Source organism: Cupressus sempervirens, chromosome 8, assembly GCF_028749045.1.
Source record: "Cupressus sempervirens isolate cs-2001-9-10 chromosome 8, ASM2874904v1, whole genome shotgun sequence".
In the NCBI taxonomy this organism is placed as follows: Eukaryota; Viridiplantae; Streptophyta; class Pinopsida; order Cupressales; family Cupressaceae; genus Cupressus; species Cupressus sempervirens.
The window spans coordinates 724,287,400-724,307,242 of NC_143125.1; the positions used below are offsets into that span (position 1 = coordinate 724,287,400).

Sequence of the window (19,843 nt, forward strand, 5' to 3'; positions counted from 1 at the left end):
AACTCCAGTAGTAGTAGCAACAATAGCAATACCATTTGATGATGATGATGACCAAAAAGGGTTAATGAGCTCATTGAGCTAGTTATTTTAAAATAACAAATCTATTAAGTCTTTGGAGAAGACATTATCAAAAGTTTTGGATAAGATGCAGAAGATAGTTACTACAACTATAGCTAATCCAAACTTGCAGATGAAGGCCAAAAAATTGGTGAAGTCTTTCAATGAAGAGTTCACAACTTTATGCAAAGTAGCTTTAGCGCAAGCACAAGCAAAGTATGATGAAACATTTTTTGACACAGTGTGCATGAATGTAAGAAATGATTTAAAGGGAGTTGATGTATGCATTAAGGATTTGAGGAAACATATTGATGAGGGAAAGAAGTTGTATGGACAGTGCATGTTGTCATACAAGTACCTAATAGATTTTGAGAATCAAGTAAAGAATCAGACGAGTGAACTTCATACACTCACTACAAAGTTACAACTCTCTGAGACCAGCATTGAAGACTGTGGAATAGAAGTGGATAAGATCGATAATAAAATGAGGGGGTTGGAGTTTGATAATGAAAAGGTAGTAAAGAGATTCTCTATTCTTAGAGAAACCCTGTCACCTAAGATCAACATTTTGCAAAGGCAACTAGAGGAATGTGTTGCAACAAAGACTTCCTATGATAAGTTTTCCTATAATGATTTGATCTCTAGAGAAGTGAGATCCTATGCACTATGCACACTGATAAGTATTTCTGATATAGTAAAGAAAAATTGGAAGACAGAAGTGGAAAGACTAAGACTTGTATATACAAATTATTTTTCTAGGATATCAAGTTGATCAACAATAGGCTACTTAGTTTTTGTTTATAGTTTTTGACACCTTTGCCATTGATGTCAAAGGGGGAGTAATATATATAAGGAAAATTGTATGTAATGTAAGGAATTATATTTGTAAGTGGGAGTATACTTATTTATCAATGTAAGGATTGATAAGGAATGTAATGATCCATTAAAACATGAATAAAATTGTTATGTTTTGAAAGAAAGTTTTGTATAGTTACATTTATTTGTTTTGTTTTGTATGACATCATTTTGGGACTTAGCCAATTTTCCCAAATGTTTCCATCAACTCCAAAGGGGGAGATTTTTGGCAGTATAGTTAGTTAGATGTCTAGTGAGTTGTCATTTATGGCAACATAGATTCAACATTTTATTTATGCATTTAGAGTTAGAAAATTGTCTAAGTGTTAGACAATTTTCATAAGTACAGAGACATATATGATGTGTATGGATGACACACTTCAAGTTAGCTTATGTGTAGTTGAGAATAGATTTATGACAATGGCATAATGATGTGGTTAAGTACACAGATGTGTATGGTTAGTATGACATAAGTTATAGTCAAAATACTAGTACTAGTATTTAATAGAGTAGAACAAAGCATAATAGAGAATTGAGTTGTACAACTTAAGTAATTATTTCTATAACAAAATAATTACTAAGTCATGATGAGCTTAATTTGTAGATATTAATCCATAAGATACTTTATATTATGTCAAGAATGTGAAAACATGAAGGTTGACTAAGTAGAGAATTATTAATTTGTGAGTTATAAGAAGATATCTTATCTTGTGCAAAGAATGTGATGTTGATGTGATGACATATGATACGTGAACTATTGTATGGAAAACTTGAAAGATATATGAGTCTTATGTGATGTGAGATCTGATGTATCATCAAAGAAAGTGTGAATCGCAACAGTGAGAAAGTATTGTATGTATATCTATTCTTGTGAAGTACTCTATTAAATAATTTCATGTTAGGGTAGCAGACTCTTCTTGCATACATTATATTTTTTCTATCAACTCCTAATAGGGTTAAAGAAACTCCTTACATGGTTGTGGCTTGTAACAAGGCCTAGTCCTCTAACAAGGACTCAAGACACTATCTGTACTTCATAGACTCCATATAGAGTCAATATCCTTAACATGATTCTTTTGTTTAGTGGATCATCTAGTAGGTATCACCCCCACTGAGGTTTTCCCTTGGCTAGGGTTTCCCTAGTTAACAAATAATAGTGTTATGAGTTCTCTATGTGTATGGTTATATTTACTATTCAACATTGTTGATTTACTTTCATATGCAAGTTATAGAGTAATTAACAATATTCAGTTGTAGGAAAATTTTTGTAGAATATTGATTCAACCCCCTCTTGGTATTATCTATTTCTAACAATACTCTATACTTCTCCTTTTACCTTTGTCATCTTATTCACAATTCAATACTTTGTCCCCCTTCAAAACTCTTTTCCCCCTTATTTTTGAACACTATATGTCACTACTACTCAGGTTGAATGGGTGGAAGTAATCCATATGCTTCAATGAATTCCTTGTGAACTTTGGTAATCATGGTTAGTGCATGTTCCCATGTGGTTCTTGGTTCTTCCAAAACATTATTCTGCAATTGTAATCTTGCAGCCAAACCTATTCAACTATTAGCCACTAAAATATTATGATCTTCTATGATAAGATCCTAGGCTATTTTTAGTTCTCTTTCCATGACCTGCAAATGAGCTATCATCATTGCCTAAATAGAGAACAATTTGGATCCCATGTTGTTTTCAACTACCCAAAGCTCAACCAATGTGCCTTGAGCATTCATTAGATTATTGTAATGATCAATACTTGATCCAACTGACTCTAAAATAATGTTGCTGGATCTCTTCATCTTAGCCTGAATTTGATTTATTTGTGCCTAAAAATTATTATTAAATCTTGGAACATTTGATGAAAGTGTATACAAATGTTGTACCTTTTGTATTAGCTTAATCATAACCTTTACTTTCTCCTATAGTTGCACTTTTTTCTCAATAATGGTTGTGGAAACTTTGTCCACAACCTTAGTTTCAAACCTTCTAGCTAGCTAATCCATTAGCTTCTCATTTAATTCCATACTTCTAGCATTCACTTGTACAACTATATTTACTAGCTGGTTTATGATTGGTGCATCTTCTTCAAAATTCAGAATGTCAAAAGCATCATCTAATACCTGTTTCTATTTTAGCTCTCTCCTTAGCTCTTCTTGTCTCATCTTCTTTGCTAAAACTTCTTGTAGCAGAATAGTTTTCTCCAAGGTAATATTTTCCTGGTCCAACTATGGCATCTCAATGATTTCATCTAGACTAACCTCAATATGTGGTGAAACATATTTTATTGCTTTCCTCTTTCTACTAGGTGAAGGAGTTCTATTGCTCGACACTACTTTTGGAGTTGGTGAGGAGGTGTCACTTGGTCTTGCTTGTGCATATGTGCATGAGACATCAATAGTTATACTATGTTCAACTTTATTTGATTCTTTTCCTTCCCTAAATGAGGTGGTGAAACAATCTTATTATTTACACTTGTTTCTTTTTCTTCACCATCTATCTTTGAATTTGTGAGCCTTGACTGCTCAACCTCTGGAGTGTCAGGGGTGTCAAAATGTATAGAGGACATGTTTCCTTATGGACTCAACACACCTAAAATTTCTCCACTACTATAATCATCTTCGATGCTTACAATATTAATTTCTTCTTTCTTTGTAGATAACCCAAAAATAATCTTCCACAACAACTCACTTTTCTATTGCACAACTTCCTCTTTATTCACTAATATAAAAAATGTTCTATATTTTGAAACAAATCTGCTCCTATACTACTACAAAAATATGTTCTTTTTCCCCTGGGATAGATCACACATTACTCTGACTAATGTGTCAGTCCTTATCTTTTTCTCTACCTTCTCTGCCTATTCCAATCTTATTTTCAATCTATGAATATAGATCTTGAGGTATTTGTTTCTCTATTTCACTAGGAGCTAGCTTAAAATTTGGAATCATTTCTACCATAGCATCCATATTTTTATTTCTATAATCATTCTCTAGTGTATCATATTTGACAAATTTGAAGCTAGATAGACTTAGGGAACTCTTTATGTCTGCACATACCTCATCAATATACTTTGGTTTCCTTTGAAGTGGTCCTCTAACCAATCTCCTTCTTTTGGTTTTGGGGGCACTGGGCTCAGTAGACTCTACTACTCTTTGTTTTGTAATCTTCTTGGCACTAGTATCTGCTCTAGTCCTTGGCTTATTTAGTGGTGAAGGTGTTATTGTCAGCTTCTTCTTTGTTCCTTGTGTAAGGAAACTTGGCAATAAAGAATATGACCGTTTCCACATAACCCATAATAGATTTGAAATAAACACGGAATTAAAATCCACATGCAAGAGAATAGACAACATACCCACAAAATTGTGACACAAGATATACCCTGGAAAACCCTCATTGAGGGAAAAAACCCAGCCTCCAAAAGCATCCATCACCATGTATTATTCAACAAAAATACCATTGCCATACAACCATGGAACCCTTCATGGCCATAGCCACAATCGAGCAAACTATGTGAACAAGCATGAATCCACACATCCCATGCCATGCTTTCAACCTTCACAAATGCTCCCTTGGCTAACCTGTCAAGCCTTGTCCTGCTTGACTCTTGCCTTTTTTCTTCTCCTTTTCACTCTCTCTCTCTACAAAAACTACCCTTGTGGCTGCTTATATAGTAGCAAGTCCCACAAAACCACTAAGTGGTATTACATAAACCATGTGCTACCTAACCCACTGATCCCACATTTAATATTGGGAATTTAATTCTTTTCCCCAATATTAAATAATTACATGAAATATTATCACAATGTTACAATACAACTCATCAAGAATATTCCATGGGAATCTTTACATGTTGCACGTCCATCTAGGTACAACATTACATAATAAAATAAAATATAACAATATTATGCAATGTGTGCAACACCCATTATCTCAACAATCTCCCACTTGTTGTATACATTGCATAGGGTCAATCCGTAGCCACATAAATGAACAAGGGAACAATCCCTCCCAGCACATCCACCATCATGGATCAAAATACACCAAGTGCTCCATCCTGGTACCCGCAACAAAATCAAAGTATCTAGCATCTCAAACATGAATGATCTCACCTCCTATTATGCCACTCCCACTAGACATACATAGAAGCCATCCAAAGAGAAAGCCACCCAACTTGTCGCATTAGAAGATCATAAAATCTTGTACCAACTGAAATTCCAAGCACAAAAAACCTGATCCAAAGGTAATCACATGTATCCGTAGTTGTCAAAATATCCATAGCTGAAATAGCACCCACAACAAAGTGCCAAACTCATCCAACTATCCATACCTCAAAGGTATAACAAGTGAATCTTATATCACCGACATATCCAATCTATAACCTGCAATCACAAGCCTCAAGAGCAATATCTACCACATATATACCAAGAAGCTACCACTACAAAAGATAATGTCAAATCTATAACCAATCCACTCAACACATCTCAAAGAAGTGAATCCATGTAGCATCAAGGACATCCACAATACATAAACTGATATCCTGCAAGAATAACTCTCATAACAAGTCTCCAATGCTCTCCCAAGTTCACCACAACCAATAGAGGAAAGAGATAAAGGAATAACCATGTCATCTCTCACATGAAAAACATGAGGAAAAACCAGTGATCACAATCTCTAACCAATCTCAAATCCAATGTAAGAAAAACTGAACATCCAGGAAGATAACCAAGACCAGAGAAACTATGCAAATCATAACCTGTATCATGTCCTTCTACACACACTTCTAGATGTAAACTGTGCAAGTATGATCTCCTCCATAAAAACCCCAACAAGAAGCCTCAACAACACCCAAACCATACCATATAACTAATCATGGATGTAAGCCTCTCACAAGAAGATCAAACTCAATAAAACCATTCCTAAACCGAGGAATAACCATTCCTAATCTAAGAAATATGCCCAATATAAATCCATCTCCCAAACTCAACCAGCATAACAACATATGCACATGGAGATAACCAATGCTAAACCATCTCTCAAATGAACCCTCCAGAACTAACTCATGTACCATAGCTCAAGATCCATATCCATGAAAGACAAGCATAAATATAATGCAACTGAGAGAAACAATGGGCTATACCTCTCAAGTAGCAAACTGTCGAGTAGACCAAGAGTGGGGAATGAGAATGCTCATCAAGATACCCAAGTCTCCAACCAAGACTCATCTAAGAACAATCTCCTCTCAAGTCCATATCAGGTGACTGCTCCTCGGACTTCCTTCTGAAACCATCAACCATCCCAACAAATACTTCTCTAATCCAAGAGAAAATTAGCGTCACCACCGTCTCTAAGTATCCATGAGCACCTGTAACCAATCAATCCATGCCAACTCCAAATGCAACATAGCAATATCATGAAGTATCCAGCTTATGATTAGTGTACTCAATACCAAGAAACTAAACCAAGATCAATGTCAAAGTTCCAACCATGGCCTTAGGAACATAAACATGACAACATGATCTTACCATCTCAACCAAAGAGATAACATGCTCCACATTAACATACCATAACATGTCACAACTCTAAACACGTATCAAGAGTATACCATGACATAATAATGAAACCATCCTCATACCAAGGATAACATGCCAAATAAAAGCATAAACCACACCTTTTCCAAGAACCCTATGAGTCCTCAAGATGCAACCATCTCCACACACCATGAAGAAAACCATCTCCACATACTAGGAAGAACCATCTCCACATACCATGAAGATAACCAAGAACTCCATGAGTCCTCAAGAACTAACCATCTTCAAACACCATGAAGATAACAAGTGCACAATGCAAATGTCAAAGACGCTTCTGCAACAACAGGATCTAAGACAAACCTCCAACATCTGCAAACACTCAATAAATATATCAATGCCAACAACTCCCACTCAACCGTGGTACCAAGTCACCTATGGCATCAAAAAATCCATCCTCTCTAAACCAAGAAGATATAAACCAAACTAGGAACTAATCCTGCACTGTCACCCCATCATTGTCACAAGCTCCCATTAAATCGTGTATCCAAGCTATCCATGACATCATGATGAAAAAAACCATCTTCTAACCATGAGAACCAACCAAGGCATCAAACCATTAAAGAAATCAAAGTGCACATCATGAGCTCCTCAAAAGAAACTAAATAACCATGATCCTCTACCAAGAAGATATACCACCATAACCAAATCAGAAATCTAAGCTAATAAACATCAAGGATGTACTTGTATAACCAATCATGTCATGCCAAAATCCATGACACCATGATCACATCCATGAACTGAGCATCTGGCTCTCAATATGACCAACCTGTCAGCATAGTCAACTATAATCCTCCACCATGACTGTACCTGGTAACAACATCTCATCCCTTCTACATGAAGAAAATAGTAAATCATGTGACTTAGGGCATAAAAAATCCAAATCCAAGCCACCAATCTAAATATGCATCAATAATGAAAGATCAATGGGCAAAGACAACCCATAACCAAGCTATAAATGCAACCTGTAAGTATAGACTGCTTACAACACTGTACAACTTGTAGACCCAACAAGTCATCATGCATATCCAAACCAAACACTGATAACCATATCATCATGAGACCAATCTGAAATATAAACTGAGTATACAATGACATCAAATCTTAAATCTCCAATGCCATAAACTCACAATGTTACCATAGTCAAAATATATTTATAAACTGTTTAGATCAATATATCAACAAATAAATCATGCCAAACCTGCACCAAATCTGAACCAATGTGTAGAGCTCTCCAAGAGCTTTCCGTTGACTACTCGAAGTCCAAAATCTGACTCTATATGCCCAAGTTATGCCCTAATCTGTGCTCAAAATAAATAACATCTGACTTTAGGGCACTGAAAACCTGACAAAATTTCAAAATCACAAAACCAAACCTACACCAACTTGTAGTGCTCTGAATTAGCTTTCCAACGCCTATAAGAACTCTGAAATCTGATATTCTGAGAGAAAGTTATGGTCATTTTACTAAGACAGCCTTTTTACCATTTTCAGTATGATTTTTTATTTTTTATTTTTTCAGTGACAAAAATTCCGACGGGATTAAATTTGACGGCCATCATGGGTTGAAACTGAAAAAATCTTTCATTTCCTCTGAACATGGCCAAACTAGGGCATATTATATATCAAATTTTATGGAAATGTCGACCCGGATCCAATGGTGAGGTCTGTTTTTACCCAAGAGGTCATTTCTGCATGCTACCCCCCAAAACCCTCATTTTAAATGAAACATCCAAAAAAACTCTTTTGTCCAACAATTTCACATGCCCAAATCTTTCAACATCCCATCATAATAGCAAACCCAAAACCCTCAGATCTGCAATAAACCATTCATACATCTTGCCCTTTCTTTTATCCTCTCATGCATTCCCATGGATTCAATCTAGGGTTACAATAATAAAACCATAGCTCTAGTACCACTTGTAAGGAAACTTGGTAATAAAGAATATAACCATTTCCACATAACACATAATAGATCTGAAATAAACACGGAATTAAAATCCACATGCAAGAGAATAGACAACATACCCACAAAATTGTGACACAAGATATACCCTGGGAAACCCTCATTAAGGGAAAAAACCCAGCCTCCAAAAGCATCCATCACCATGTATTATTCAGCGAAAATACCATTTCCATACAACCATGGAAGCCTTCATGGCCATAGCCACAACCAAGAAAACTATGTGAACAAGCATGAATCCACACATCCCATGCCATGCTTTCAACCTTCACAAATGCTCCCTTGGCTAACCTGTCAAGCCTTGTCCCGCTCGACTCTTGCTTTTTTTCTTCTCCTTGTCACTCTCTCTCTGTCTACAACAACTACCCTTGTGGCTGCTTATATAGTAGCAAGTCCCACAAAACGACTAAGTGGTATTACATAAACCATGTGCTAAAACCATGTGCTACCTAACCCACTGACCCCACATTTAATATTGGGCATTTAATTCTTTTCCCCAATATTAAATAATTACATGAAATATTATCACAATGTTACAATACAACTCATCAAAAATATTTCATGGGAATCTTTACATGTTGCACGTCCATCTAGGTACAACATTACATAATAAAATAAAATATAACAATATTATGCAATGTGTGCAACACCCATTATCTCAACACCTTGAACCTTCTTTCTCAGTGGCATGATAACAACTAGGGCTTTTCCCTTGTCACCTTCTTCTTCCTCATCAACATTGTCATGTTCTTCATCTTTGCCAAGATCTTCTTTTAATTGTAATGGTTCTTTTTCTTTTCTCAGGGTTCCCACCTTAGCCTCTAGATCTTCAATCATTTTCTTCCTTTTCTTCTTCTTGGAAGCTATCTTGATGTTTATAGTTATTCTTTCTTTGGCTTTCTCATATCTACCAAAAGGTTTAGCCTCAACATCTATCTCTTCTTGTTTGCACTTACAACATCACTATTTATTTCATATTCAAAACTTTGTAACCAAGCCATTCACAACTTAACTACGTATAAAAAAGTGTTATCCATGTCAACAAGAAAAAATATGTCACTATAATATTTTGTGATTAATTCTTCAGGAATCCTCATTCTCCTTCTCATACTTTTATTAAATTAAGCATTCCTTACATTTTCAAAAATTTCTTCCAATTGAGTAATATACTCATTGACTTGTCTTGTCACTAGTTTGTCTTGTTCCCATAAAACATCACCAATACTAGGAAACTACTTCTGGATATAAAAGAAAATAAAAACAATTAGGGATCCAAACTTACACATTGAATTGTTCACTTTTCTTATTGATGACAGATTCTTTGCAAGTTGTAACTTCTATAGCTCAAAAAGATCATACTCATGATCTTTCATCATAATCTTCCATGCTTGATCCATAGCCTTACAAGGCATACTTTTCAATGTACTTGATTGATAGAATTTGTGAGAAATGACACTAATTAAAAATTCAATTAGTGGATCAGAAATGTTTTTAATGGACAAACCATGTCCATTCCACTCGGTTCCTATGTTTGCCTCTACTTCTTCATCGCTCAAACATTATATGGTTTCCTCCTTATCTAGGGTTGGATAATCTATAACCATGTGAATCATTTTCTTTGTAATCTCTACTAGTTCATTTTGTAGCCAATACTTCATGTCATGAATTTTTCTCAAAACAACTTTAATCCACTTGATTATGAAATTTCTTGGGAATTCTAGGGCACAAGCTAACCCTTTCCTCTCAACAATTTGAAATTCATCCTTCAAGATTATTTCATTAGACAACTTCTCTAATATCATAATCTCCCACTTCTCCAATTTTGTACATATAATAACTTTTGACATCATGGATCATAATTACTTTAGGTGGTATCAAAGATAACAACCCATTGAGTCTCCTTTCATAGAAATCTCTAGAATAGCATGAAACTTTGGTGAAGGAAAAGTGTCACTCTTCCCCAGTTAAATTCTTGTAACCTCTTGACTCATTCCAATGGTTGATAAAGCTACCATGATCATAGTTAGGGTTTGAAGTTCTTTCTTCTCTGGATACATGGCATAGTTCAAATCTCTACTTGTTCAAAATTCTTTGTCCAAATTTCTCTTAAAATCTTTGTTGATCACTAAAATCAACAAATCGTTCTCTGCTCTTGAAATCTGTTTGCAAGGTATGAGATAATGTCTTTGAAATTCATTATATACCTTCTTTTTTATTGATTAGGGTCTCCATTAATTTTGTGTACTTAGGTGAGTGAAAGCTAGCTATCTCAATCGATATTGATGCTTTTTAACTAGGTCTTTGTATTAAACAACTCAATCTCTTCCATGCCACTTAGTCTCTACCATCTCAATAGACAATTTTACTGATACATGAGAACCTTTCATAAATTTTGTTCTTATACATCTTATTTATGCTGATATGAAATTTTGGCACATATCCATGTAAGTAATTGATGTATAATATATCAATTAAGTATATAATTCCATACATACCTCTCTTTCTTAGTTTGAGATGACATAATCACCTCTTCTATTGGATTGGGTGACCTCGGCTCCATTATTTCCATCTTCTATCTTCCTTTTCCATTTTTGGTTCATTTCATTCCTAATTTTCTCAATGTCCTCATTTCCTTTGCCTTTGTCCTTTGTTTGGTTTTTTGAATGTATTTGAGTCCTGCAATTCTTGCTTTGATGTCCAGACTTGTGACATTTGGAACATGCATTGTTAGGTGCATAATTATTTCTCTAATTTTTCCAATAGGATTTTGTCTGTGATCAATATTCATAATATTTATGCCCATATTTTTGATAGTTATAATAGTATCCTTCAAATCTAGGTGTAGTAGATGTATTCCTTAGTCTTGATCTACACTCATGTATTTGATGTCCTTTTTTCTTGCAGTAAAAATAGTAACCGGTAAACTTAGGTTTAGAATTTTCCATACCATGTTTTCTTTGATAGATATTTTTAGTATGACCAAGTTTTCCATAGTGATAACATGTTGGAATTCCTTTTGACTTTGCATTCCTCAGTTGTCCATTGCTAGATGATTCTCCTTTCTTAGTGCATGAATGTCCTTACCCTTTAGAATAGCTTGATGAAACTTCATAATTTCTTCAAAGTACTTTTTTGCCTCCATTGGTTTGTTGAATCTCTCCATGGATTCTTTCTTTGTTTTCAATTCATTTTTTAGTATGTCCTTTTGTGATTTGAGATCTCTAATTTCCACATCTTTGTGATTCAATTCCTAATTTGCAAGAATTAGTTGATTCATTATGTCCAATTGAGTGATTGTGAGCTTTTGCACATATGATATCCTTTCTTCAGGTCTAGTAGCCATTACCCTTTTGTCTTCTTTAGCCACAGTCCTATCTTCTTCAACTTTTTTCTTTTGTTCAGTCACTTCACATAATCTTACTGATTAGATTTCATGTTCTATTTTCAATCCTCTTCTTTCTTCTTTCATTAGTTTGTTCTTGTCAAGTAGATCAACATACGCTTTTTCATATGGACTAATTGATTCAAATAGTTCTTCAATTTCAACTTCTTCATAGGAAAATTATTTTATTTGGATGACAATTTATTTTCTCCTTTTTAGGGAATCCTTCTCATCTTGTCTTGCCTTCTCAAGTTTATGCAATATGATTTGGATACCAACTACCTGATTGTTAATAACCTTATCTAGTTTGAATTCCTCCATCTCCAAGATCTAAACTCCAAGCTATTTAGCTTCTCAAAAAGAACCAATGCTCTGATACCAATTGTTGATTAATAGAGTAATAAACATGATTCACAAGATTACTGGGGGGAGTGAATTAGAATATTTAACACTTTCAACTTTTCACCAATTCATTCACATCTATCAATAACTTGAACATGTAAAACTTGTAATGTAAATTAGTTGTAAAATATAAATATGATCAATCACATGCATGAAAATAATATACATAACACAATATTTTTTACCTAGAAACCCTCTAAGGTGAAGGTAAAACTAAGGTGGGGATGACACCCACAAATATTTACTACAATAATAAAGTTAACCTATGATGGTTACAATGTTTGATCATAAGATATGATCAAAACTATGAGGAGTCTACCCTATTAAAGGCTTAAGAGACTACTAGGTCTCACCTTGTTAGAGGGTTTAACATTTACAACAAAGTAAGGACACCATTAGGAGATTTACAAAGATTTGTTAAAACCCACTCTATTAAGATATTTACCCCAATTCAAGTTGATTAAAAATAATTTAGTACCTGACTCTCAATTTTTCTCTACAAGTTGATTCAAGTCTTCTCGTTGCTAATTGATTCTCTCCTCTATTATGATATTGCTTGTTTTTCCCTTTCACTTCACTACTATGAATAGGTCACTTGTTCTTCTAGATGATAATAGAACCCTTCATTGACTTTTGATATGTTCTCAATCCATCATTATGTAATGCTCCATGTTCACACATATACTCTTTTCATCTCCTTCTCTATTGGCATGTGATCTAGGTTAAGATCATCACTATTTAAAGAGTTTCATGGAGAGTTTTCTAGATGATTTGATGATTTACCTCTTCATCTTGATCATTAACACACAAGATAGGGATATGTGATCCATGTCATGTAAATGATCTATAACAACCTCTATAAGTATTAAATATTCTATAACAATCTCTTAAAAATTTGAATGTTCCTTCCACTTCGTCCTGATAATCATTTTGCCTAAAACTTTGTTCAATTTTTGACTTTTATGTAAAATCAACATTGCTCAGTCTTTACTATTTCTCGATGCTCAACATTACTATTTCTCAATCTATATTACTAATATGATTCTCGGCATGTATGGTACTCAACACACACTATGTAATTTAGAATTTGTGTGCTCATGACTTTCTTGATCACTGATGACTGACTCATATAGAAAAATACTCTATGACCAAAAACTTACTTGGCTCCTATAGGGCTAGGTACATACTTACTTATGTACATGACTTAGCCTATATAGAGTAGCTCGATCGTAGTGATGACCATCTCACTCTACCTTGTAAATGTCTAAATGGTTGAAACTAATAGAAAAAAATGGTTAGAGATACAACCATCTTGTTCATTCATATTATCTAATTGAAATTGTTTGCTACTACTACACATGCTTCTTTTTTTGTACTCTATGAGATATAGTCTTATTTCTTTCTTAGCCAAGAAACCAATCTTCCACTTAGGAAAAATGCTCCACCCTTGGTTCTCATTTTTTCATCCATATTGCCTACCTAATCCACATTAGTATATGTGCAAAAAAAGTAAAATAACTTGATCTATCATACCACAAACCAAAAATTAGTTGTACCATTCAAATATCAAAATATTCTCTTTAATGTTGCATAATGTTCTTCTCTAGGATTTGCTTGAAATCTTGCTACTATACAAACCATATTTGCTATATTTGGTCTTGTGTGAGTAAGATATTGCAAATGTAAAATCATGGATATGTACTTCTTCTATTCAACTGTAGGTGTCTCATCTTTGCTAGTTAACTTGTGACTAGTTATCATAGGTGTACTAGTAGGCTTACAACTTTCCAAGCCAAATATTTTCAACAAGTCTTTTTAATACTTAGTCTACTATAAGAAAATAATATCAGTATTTTGCATAATTTTTAGACCTAAGAAATATTTTATCTTACCAATCATACTCATCTCAAATTTATTCATCATTTCATCCACAAATTTGTCACTTGCTTCATCATTATCTCAAAAGATTATGTTATCCACCAATATCACAATGATAAAAAATCCATTCTCAATTTTTTTCAAATACAAATTACTATCTACCATACCTTTAGAAAATCTTAACTTTTCCAAATACTTGTCCAACCTTGTATACTAGGTTCTAGGTGAAGCGCTTTAGACTATACAATGCTTTCTTTAATCTTCATACCATGTTATTTTCTTCTATAAAAGGAAATAGTTTAGGTTTCTCATTGTGGACTTCTTCAAGATCTCCATTCAGAAATGCTAACTTTACATCCATCTAATACACTTTGAATTTGTTGCTAGGAAAGGAAACTTTCTTCTATTTAGCCATAACACATTCTTTGCACACAAAATTAGTAGGCTTAACAATTTTAGGTAAATCTCTGACAAAAAATGTAGTATTAGCCTACACAATATTATCAAATTTTTTATGAAAAAATATTTAATGCCATAGTCAATTGTTACCCAACTTTGCAACCAAACATGTCATCTCTATAGGGTTTAATTGAAAAACATTACCTCTAGATCTCGTACCAGTGCCTATAAACTTACCATCTTTATCCTTGATAATGCATGTCTTCTTTGTGAATTGAAAGTGATATCATTTATCAACCAACTATCCAACACTCAATAGGTTATGCTTTAATCCATCAACAAAATAGACACCATCAGTGTTAGTCTTTCCATCAAGAGTAATATATCCTATTCCATTGATATGTCAAGCTGCATTGTTACCAACTTTGAAAAACCCTCCATCATGACTATTAAACTAAATTTTTTTATTCATGTCACCAGTCATATGATGCAAACAACCACTACCTATGATCCAATCAACTTTCTTTTCATTCTTTGTCATTAGCCAATACCCTAGACCCATATATAGAAAATGAGTCTTCATCTTCTCTTTCCATCTATAATAGTTAACTCCATCAAATTTAAGACTTTCTTTTTTGAAGTGACCTACCATTGATCTATTTAAGTTTTTGATCTTTTCCTTCAAGGACCTAATGTTCTGATACCAATTGTTAGAAAGTAAAGTCCACCTAGAAAACTTGGGGGGGGGGGAGGAGGAGGGGAGGAAGGATTGGTTCAATTATCCAACTATTAAAAAATTTATCAACCTTATTAATCCTTGACCATGTGATCAATATAACCAACAACCATAAGATACACATACATGATAACACAATATATGTTAACAAGGGAAACCCTTGATCAAAGGAAAAACCCTAGTGGGGATGCTACCCACAAAATGATGTACTAATATAAAAGTTCCTTGTAAGAGTATGAACTCTGTTAGGAGCCAATCAAATAGATCTAGTACATATATGTTCTTATTAGGAGACTTTGAATCTTGTAGAGGAGATTCCAACCTAGTTAGGAGTTGTAGAAGGAAGAAGGACCCACTCTCCAAACAAATTCAAGGGAAAGACTGCCAAAGTGACTATCCAACTAATCTCTATATTATTCATTGTAGAATAATAGAAATGAATAATATCTAACTCCTATGTTGTCTTGAATATACCAATCCCCTTCTAATCTCAATACTTGATCTTTGAACTTTGCATCCAATAATCTCATGGATTGCTTACATGAATTTACCAACTTCACATATCACTTATAAAATTCACACTTTACACATAAATCAAATGTTTCATCACACAAAAAATAACAGTCCTTTATACTATATCCTCAAAATAATTCTTTAAATTGGCCATGAGGCTTTCCCAATTAATTATAATAGGAACTCATTAAGATATTACAATTATTTTACAATTACACAAAATTGTTGGCTCACAGTCTTTAGAACTTCTCATACACATGACCTCTGACCTTGTACACTCACTAATATCATCATCAAGATATTTTATATCACTATCTAACTTCACTCATCATGATGCTATCCCTATAAAGAGATACAATCCAAATATTATAAACCACTTCTTAGGTACTCTATTTTTACACTATCCTTTGTAATTCTTGAATAATTCTTGCATGTCTTTGACTCTTTTTACACACAATTGTCCACTTCAATAGAACACAATGTGGAACATGTCCTAAAATGTTCTTGACCTCATTACAACACACAATCCATGTGACCTTGTTCTTTGTGTGCTACTGTGCTAGTCTTCACAAAAACAATACTATGTTGACATCAATGACAAACATAGTCATGAATGCAACATGTCAATCATGTAACTATCTTCCAATTCTTAAGATACTCCCCCAAAGAAACACCATCAACATTCATGCTAAAAACCTCTTGAAGCCTTCTGTACAATTGAAAAGTTTCACTTAAGATGTTGGGAAGTTAACTCTATTGGTGTAAGTTGCAATGTCCCTATATATTTCTTTGGAAAGCATAGGATAAGGATCATTTTTTGGAGAACATCTTGTTGATGCTCTATATCATATGCTATGACCTTGGAGAATGAAGATCAAGAAAAAAAATTAGGGCATTTAAATATGTTTAAACTGTCTGGGTAAGATTTGAAAATAAGTTGCAAGCAATTAGAGGCCTGTTGATAAGAGTGGGCAACTCTTGTACAGTTTGGTTCTATAGATCCAAGGAAGTACCTCGAATATATTTACATGAAAAATGAATATAAATAAAAAATAACTAGATCACATTATTTATCCATACCCTTTTCATGATGTTATCAAAGATTTTTGTTGAATACTCCTTGCACTAGATAATTGATCATGTAGAGTTAATGATTTCTTATTAACAAATTAATATCAAGTTATAAATGTAGTTTAATACTAAGTCACACTTGTAATGAGTTGAGGACCTAATACATATAGGTCTAACCATAAGGGTTAGCTAAAGGTTGATGAGTTATGTATAGAGTTGGTGATCAATCAAGAGAATCTTGTTGATTGATCCATTATTGATGGGACATTGGGAACTTAAAGACAATATTTTATTCTAAGGTAGAGTTCATGTGTATAAAGTGTTGAATAAGAGTTTGGTATGGGAAAACATAAAATGATAATCATAATATGATTGTTAGACATTGAGAAGATGACTAACTTGTGGAGAGAAATGAGATTCCTAATGAATCTGTATAAGAAGGAAAATCATGGGCATTTTTTAGTGGTGGGACTATGGGACACTAGTAAATTTGGACTCATTTTTCAATGCAATTCTGGTTAAAATTTTAACAATTGAATGTCAAAAGTCTTTGTTGCTATAATTTCATCAAAAGTTTGACACATTCCATAGGAGTTGATGTATCAATGGGAAGATCCATTGAAAATCATCCCCACCCATGTCACATGTTAGTGCCAGACAACTAATTCAAAATATTGAACTATCAAAGCTAGCCAGAGATGATTTAATAGGTATGTTATACCATCGACAAAAAAACCCATCGAACTATTAATGCTAGCTAGAGATGATTCGATGAGTTTGTTATATCGTTGATGACAAACTATGTCAAAATTGCAATGACAACCAGAGTTTTTTTAAAAAAATGATTGGGTCACAATACACCTTTAGTGCATTTTGAATCATATTGGTACATGTCCAATTCCATTATGTATTTTCATTTTATTTTTGTATTATGGATTGTCGGTTTCCATTCCACTCCTCTATTGTCTTCCATGCTCTATTTAGTGGAGTACTAGCTAGAGATGTTAGTTATCTTTGTCTTTCTCTTAATGGAGTTGACTCTCAACAATTTCCATTTTCTTTCTTGTAGATGGGCTCTATATTGGAGTTATCATCTTTACTTGAGCTCACCATATAGTCTTTGGATTTGCTAGTTACTACAATTAGATGTAAGAATGAAATTGTTTGAGTGAGAGGGATTCAATTTGACACTCAAAGATTCATTAGAGGGCATTCAATTTGTTAATTTTCTACTAGGGTTTTGAGAGGTGAAGTAGATAGTACAGAGAAGTTTTGGAAGAAGTCAAAAATGGTGACCGTAGTGTAGCACTGACTAGCAAGATAGAAAAATATGTTGACATCAAGTGCAAGGACATCATCCAGCATGTAAACATCATTGTAGCTAAGGCCACTGTTGACATAGTTCAAACCTGACTAGGTCCCAATGACATGCACAAGATGTTGTACACCTCCTTGAGTGATGTGATCATCACCAATGATGGTGCCACCATTCTTAACAAAATGGAGGTAACTCAACCAACCACTAAAATTCTTGTAGAGCTTTCAAAATCTCAGGATATTATTGCTAGTGATGACATGACAATAGTTGCTATCATCATTGACATGATTCTTAAATAATGCATGAATTTTCTATTTAAGGGTGTTCATCCTACATTATCTCAAAGGCCTTTCATAGGGCTTTTGATATGGCTTTCAAGGTTTTAACTATCATGGATATTATTGTCAAATTGATGTTCCATGAATCTTTGGTGAAAAGTGTGAGAGCTTCTTTGAATAGTAAGGTTGTTAGCCAATATTCCAACTTATTGGCCTTGCTTGCTGTTGACACCATCCTGAATTTCATCCACCCTATGAAGCCTAACATTGTGGATTTGAGGGACATTGAAGTTTTGTGAAAAATGGGCAGGAATGTTGATGATATAGAGATGGTTAAGGGTTTGGTGTTTGATAAGAAGGTAAGCCATACGACTAGAGGCCCCACCAGAATTGAGAATGCAAAGATTGGCAATATACAGTTCTAGATTTCACCTCCCAAGATGGACATTCAGAAGAACACTATGGTCTCTAATTATACAATGATGGATAGGATTTTGAAGGAGGAAAGGAATTATATTTTGGGTATGATAAAGAAGATCAAAGCCACTGGATGCAACGTGCTATTGATCCAAAATAATATTTTACTAGATGCCATCATTGAATTTTCGCTACATTATCTATCCAAGGAAAATATTTTGGTGGTCAAGGATGTGCAAAAGGATGAAATTGAGATCATTACCAAGACACTAAATTGTTTACCAATTTCTAATATTGAACACTTTAGGGAGGAGAAGCTAGGACATGTTAATTTGGTTGAAGAGGTTTTGACCAGTGATATTGATGTTGGTTTGGAGAAGCTACTACCAAGTCTAAAAATATTTGACATTGATTGTGATTGTAAGAGATGATTCTGGGGCTAGCATGTATACAACACTATTCATGTTTGTTTTAAGTTATTTCATACTTGTTACTTAGACAATGCATTTTGAGCCATGTAGCTAAAAATGATTGTCTTTCACTTGGTGTGCTAATTCAATAAGTTAAGCACCCAAGTTTTCATTTTAAATCATGATTTATCTATTTTGGGCTTAAGAATTGGTACGTTAGCCTATAAAATTCATCCTTTAACATTCATTAATAGTAGCACATAAACACATAATATTTAATAAAATGTGAAATAAGGTATTTAAACATGTGTCAACCAATCATGATTTACATTTTGATCACCTACTTGATACATACATGGTTAAGTAGTACCTAACTATGTCCAAGGCTACCTAACTATGTCCAAGGTATCTACACACTGGAGGCATACTTTGCCTACCAGGCTACCTACATACCCATATACATAGGATCAAGACCCTTGAACTACTTACTCTAATGAATATGTAGTTCTAATTTCTAATTGTTTTGATATAGCTATATTCCTATAACCACTGGTGAGCTTTACTCACCTAAT

General features: G+C 33.9%; 1 pseudogene; it reads left to right on the plus strand.

The window, feature by feature from the left end:
• LOC149544490 (T-complex protein 1 subunit delta pseudogene) overlaps positions 1-19,292 on the plus strand; it is a 39,528-nt pseudogene extending 20,236 nt beyond the window's left edge.
• The last annotated feature ends 551 nt before the right edge of the window (positions 19,293-19,843 follow it).